At 37.5% G+C, this 5,491-nt stretch overlaps 1 protein-coding gene across 1 annotated transcript in view; it reads left to right on the top strand.

Moving 5' to 3' along the window:
• PHF21A (PHD finger protein 21A) overlaps nucleotides 1-5,491 on the top strand; it is a 237,089-nt gene that overhangs the window by 1,164 nt on the left and 230,434 nt on the right.

The following is a 5,491-nucleotide window of genomic DNA, read 5'->3' as shown; positions in this document are numbered from 1 at the left end:
GAGGGGCCGCGGCCGCCCCTCCCCCGCCCGCGCCCCCGCCGGGGGGAGGGGCGCGCGGAGTGGGACTCTTTCCGTTTGGTCCAGCCCCGCCGTGCACGCAGTTCCCAACACTTCTCGTCATCCTCTCTCTGGTCTCTTTATTCTGCTGAGCGGTGCTGTTAGGATTTCTTTGATTTCCCCCTGACCACGTTCGCGATGGTGGGTAGCAGCAAGGTGGCCCTGGTAGGGGAGGGGTGGAGATCGGGATTGGGCACCGGGGGAGAACGTCTCCTTTCAACTTTGTCTGTGGCTTGCACCCCCGGAGAAGGCCACACGCCGGTTGTGGGGTGCAGATGTGCCGAGAGTGATTTCTAAGTAGTTGAGTTGTTGAGATGAGGGTACGGCTGCTAATGGTAGGCAGGTTTTGTTTTCATTGGTGAATCCGGTGTCATCATATTCTGGTCATATGTTGAAATATTCTTTGTTTAGGTCTTGAAGTAGAGGATCTCACTCTGCACGTCCACATTGTGTTGTTGTTAAAGGATGTCTCTGGGAGTATGGATTTCTAGAATTTCCAGTGTGAGTGAAGGTCCGGGCGTGTGTGGGCCTCAGCGCTGGCCTTGACAGTGAACTTTGTAGCTGCTTCCGATTTCAAAGATTTGCCCCATAGCTGGGGTAGGGAGTTGTGCATTTTTCTTCATAGTTGGTGTCAGGACTACAGATGCTTGAGCTGAGAACTTAGAGAGGGAAGAACGTTTATATGTTAATAATTGATGGCTGAATATTAGAATTAGATTAATTTGGGCTGATGAAAGTTTTTTTTTTTTTTTTTTCCCCCAAAGCAGTTGTGCACTCTAGGAAGGAAACGTTTTCATAGGCACACTTTGTGGGGCTTCTTTAGGGCGAGGACCTGGACTATCTCCTTTTAGAAGGGATGCTCACATCGGGCTTTATTGAGGGCCTGGTAAGGGCACTGAAATTAGGCATGTAAGCATACTTTTCAGTGTTTATGTTATTTGTTTACATCTGGTGTTCATTCACAGTTGGGCAGTAGAAATAAATAGGTCAGCTTTTCTTGTGGGTTTTGAAGACTAATCCCTCCCCTCCCCCCCTTTTTTTAAGTTTCATAATTTACTTGGTTTACAGCATTATAGGAAACTGTTACTGCATATTTACTGGAAATGCTATTATTCATTTTAATTTTGGTAAGTTCCTTTTTATTCTCCTCTTCTGTCTTCACTTTATATAGGGAATCTTATGTTGTGGGCCTCAAACTAGCTTATTAGGGGCCATGTAAAATGTCTGAAGAATGCATTTTAAAATCCCAGCACCTTATCTTTTGATGACAAAGAGGAGATTCTTGTGTGCGGTTACGGTCAAGTTTATCCGAAGAAATTTCTGTTCTTAAAACTTCTATAATGGACGAGTATCCTTAAGGGAAGAGCATAGTAATAGTGCAGAAAATTCTCAAAACACAGACTTGTGGCCAGTATGTTGGAAATATTGCAGGTGCTTTTCTGCCCATCAGACTTTTGCTTTTGGTAACATACAGCATTTTCAGTTTGACTGGCGTTGCCTGGCTGCCCATAACCAAGTTTCTTGCTTGACTATGGTAGAAGGCTTTTTAACTCGTTATTTTAGTTAAAAATTTTGCAAGCTTTCTTTAAGTATGTGTCTTTGGACTCAGGCAAGTCTTTATGGACCTAGAATAGTAATAGAGTTAAAAGATACTTTTGCCAGATTTTATTTTTAAGAGGCGTTAAGTGATGGACAGGGCCCTGTTTTCTTTTAGCTTTGAAGGGTCCATCCTTTTTCCTATTCAGTCATCTGGAAGGAGCTGCCTTAGAATTACTCTTCTGCTTACATGAAGATCTCTAAATGCTATCCAGCAGGAGGTGCTACAACAAGATAAAGGACGTTCTTGAATTTTGAGGGTTTTGCTGCTTATTACCGCTCTACTTAGCTTCAGCTAAGCAACAGGACTAACACCTTAAAGTTCCAGAAAGACTTTTGAGTAAGTCCATTTCACAATTCCATTAATAATTTACAATTGCTCATTGAAATCTCTGACTGCTTTTTACCTGCTTACAATACTATGCAGAGTAGATTGGTTATTGTTGGTAGCTTAACGATACTAGATTAGGTACAGAGCGCCATTAGATAAATAAATAGGTTTTATCTTGAAGCGGGGCATTGAACAGCTACTGTAAGAAATAATGTAAACAAAAGTAGTTGGTACAATTTTTTTTTTCTTGAAGCTTTGTGATCATCTCTATAATACAAGGATATAGAATAGTTGAGATTTTGGAATGGAGGATAGTGTGTGGAAAAAAAAATTTAAGGCTTTTTTTGTGCCCCCTCTTTGAATCTATAGATAATGATTCTATAATAGATGTGTTCTTAGGCAGTTAGCTTTATAAATACATGCAGTTGATGTATTTAAGCTAGTCTCCAAAGACTGGGATTATTGAGTAAAGTTATATCTGTGGGTATAGGTCTTGGCGAATATGTCCATTACTAACACTCAACAGTAACTGCTTAAAGCTGAAAGAAGCTCTTAAAGTATTTCCTAGCCTTTACAGCACAGGGTCCTTTGGAACTCTGTTAGTGTTAGATGAATTGATTATCCTCAGGAATACCATCCATGCTGGTGGTTTGTCAAGTTTTGTATCCAAGTTTTTAAAAGTTAGGAAAGTGTAAAAAGTTTGATGAACCTGCTTTGAATTTTGTCTGTTTTGTAGACATAATACTGTAATTTTTTTCTCAGTAAGATCAAATGAGGTAGTACGTGTGGAAGTTCTTTGTAAATTGTGAGAAGCCATGAAGGTATGAATTCGAGAGAGGTGGCTGATGAATACATGGACAGCAGCTTCTGTCTGAAGATGTTTTCTCCTTATCAGTTATCAGAAATAAATGCATTAAAAGTGTACCCTGGACACATTATGCATTTTATTTTTTAAGTGCTGTTCCAGTTCCCAAAAATCTTTGTTACGTTTTTGAAGCTTTGTTTAAACAATGCTGTCTAAGCATTCCCAAATGAAAGGAGAAAAGATAAGTTTTTCTTTCAAAGGTCCTGTGAAATATACAGGACCTCTTTTAAAGTTTTCTTCATTTCCCCATTGATGTGATAGTAGTTGATTTTAGTGAATAGTTTAGTTCTTGGACTCTTTTGTACACTTATTAACACACAGAGTTAACAGATGTCTTGGTCAAAGTTTTCATTGTTCTGATTGATTGACTCTGAAAACTTTCTGAAAAATTTTTACTGACTAAAGTTTTCAAGCTGTTTCTCAGTGAAAAAGATGGTATATCTCTGTGTGTTAGTTTGAGGTACATGGGCATGTTATTTTTATGTTTTCTATTTTACAAGGATGCACAAGGAAATGACTACTCAAATCTAGAAGACTGCACTGAAATATTTTTTGTGTAAAAAAACCTAAAAGTTTAAAGCCTCCAATCGCTGCTTTCTCAATACTCTGCTCACAGATTTTGAATAGAAAACTTAAAAAATAAAATATAATTGGGCATTTGTGTGTGTATGAGAAGATCAAAGTGTAGTATCTTATATTTTAGAAGTGACTGTTTTTGATTAAATAGCCCCAATTAGGAAACGAATACAGGAACTTCATTCTCTGAAGGGTGAGGAAAACATTTAACTGTTTAGATAAAAATGAAACCTATCAGAGAGATTTTCACTTTTTTTTAATCCTAAAGTGAATATGAAAGGTTTTTGTGAAGAAATACTGAAGTTGGAGTTGTATTAACGTGCTTTTAAATTTTGTAGACATAGTATTTTATTGCTGAAGGCTTTTGTATTTAATTACTATTCAAAGAGAAAGGAAGAGATTAAAGTTTTAGGTTTCTGACCTTTGACAGGATTCCTTTATATCTATATTCAGAACTGGTTTCATGAAACACGTTTGACTTTTCATAGTATTTTGTGCTGGGAAATATTCATGAGCTTTATATTGACTTTTCAGGAATTTTTGTACATGGGTTTCTTCTATGGACCTAAGAATTTTAGGAGCGTAAATACCATTTGATCACATTAACTTGTCAAGTGTTTATTTTTGCTGCCGTGGACTATTTATTTTAAAGAGATAATAGTTAACATTGCATTTGAATTTATTACAGATAATTATTTCTTAAATAGCATATGTTTTCTTTGTATATTTGTGCCACATTATTTTGTAGCTTTCTTGTAATTCTTATTTGTATATTAAATATTTGAATATTTTCTGGTGAGAATGTTAAAATAGACTATTAAGGATAACTTTTCTGTTACTTGTGTATCGATTGAGCCCTACCTGTCATGATGATGAACCCTTCCCTTGTAGAGATTGTATGGAGTTTATATGCGTTGGGCTTTTCTACAACTTTTAAACACAAATCTTCTAAGTTTGAATACCCTTCCACTTCTCTTCTACTGATACTCTGCAAGTTCCCTATCTTTTTTTTTTTTTTTAAATGAAAAAATGAGCAGGTCTCAGTTGAATGAAACTATTCTTTCTTATATTTTGGAATCAGCTATGGAAATGTTTCCTGATTTTTTTTTTTTTTTTTTTTAAGTAGACAAGAAAGTGAACCAGTACTATGGAGATGGGGAGGGGCTGGGCCTAACAGGTTGATGATCTAGGCATTCTTTTGACTCCATTTGAGGGCCTAGGGGGGAAAAATAACTTAAAACATAGACTCCAAAAAGATGAGTTTTGTTTTATTGTTTTGGCTGCATTGAGAATACAAACTGTCAGTACTTGAGGAGAAGGAGCAGCAGAAAGGAATTGATTTTTTTTTTCCTGCTGCAGATCCAAGTATTGTTAACCATGTGCATCTCCAAAGCAGCATGCTTACGAATCAAACAGTAGTTGATTCTTTCCTTCAATTAACAGTGAGAACCCTAAACCGTTTTTTTTTTTTTTTAAATTTTAAATAAGTACCAAAAACTTCAGGATAATGACAATAATTTGCTGATAAAAGTGGATGATAGTAACCATGGCAACTGCTATCTCTGGCCTTATGGACAGTATGTTGTATTGATGAAGCTTCAAATCCTTTAGTAGCCTGTCACTTTTATGGTGAAATGTAGTAGCATGTGTTGCAGGTGATTTTTAGCTGGATTGTGTTAAATTTGTGTGCCAGCTTATCTTTCCTTGTTAGGAATTTCTTGGACTGTATTCCACAGCATGTTTGTGAAGGTGCTGTTGCCTGAAAATAACCCACCACCTGTGTTAGGCCTCCTGATGCAGCTTGCACTCACTTAGATCTTCCTCAGCCTCCTTCCACATCGTGCAGAAGACAGGGTGTGTAGGAACTGTAGATACATGAATTACAGCTCTGACTTACCAGTTGGCTTTTGGGCATGTTCCTGATAGTTGAAATCTTCTGTTGTTTTTAGAAGAGGTCAATGGATGAGGGAAATGGGCCTATAGTGGAATTTTTCTTTCTAATGTTCTTTCCAGAAGTGTGTGTGTGTGTGTGTGTGTGTGTGTGTGTGTGTGTGTGTGTCTGTAGG

Source organism: Tupaia chinensis, unplaced genomic scaffold, assembly GCF_000334495.1.
Source record: "Tupaia chinensis unplaced genomic scaffold, TupChi_1.0 Scaffold000561_1, whole genome shotgun sequence".
Classification (NCBI taxonomy): Eukaryota; Metazoa; Chordata; class Mammalia; order Scandentia; family Tupaiidae; genus Tupaia; species Tupaia belangeri.
This window is presented reverse-complemented; position numbering and strand designations above follow the sequence as displayed.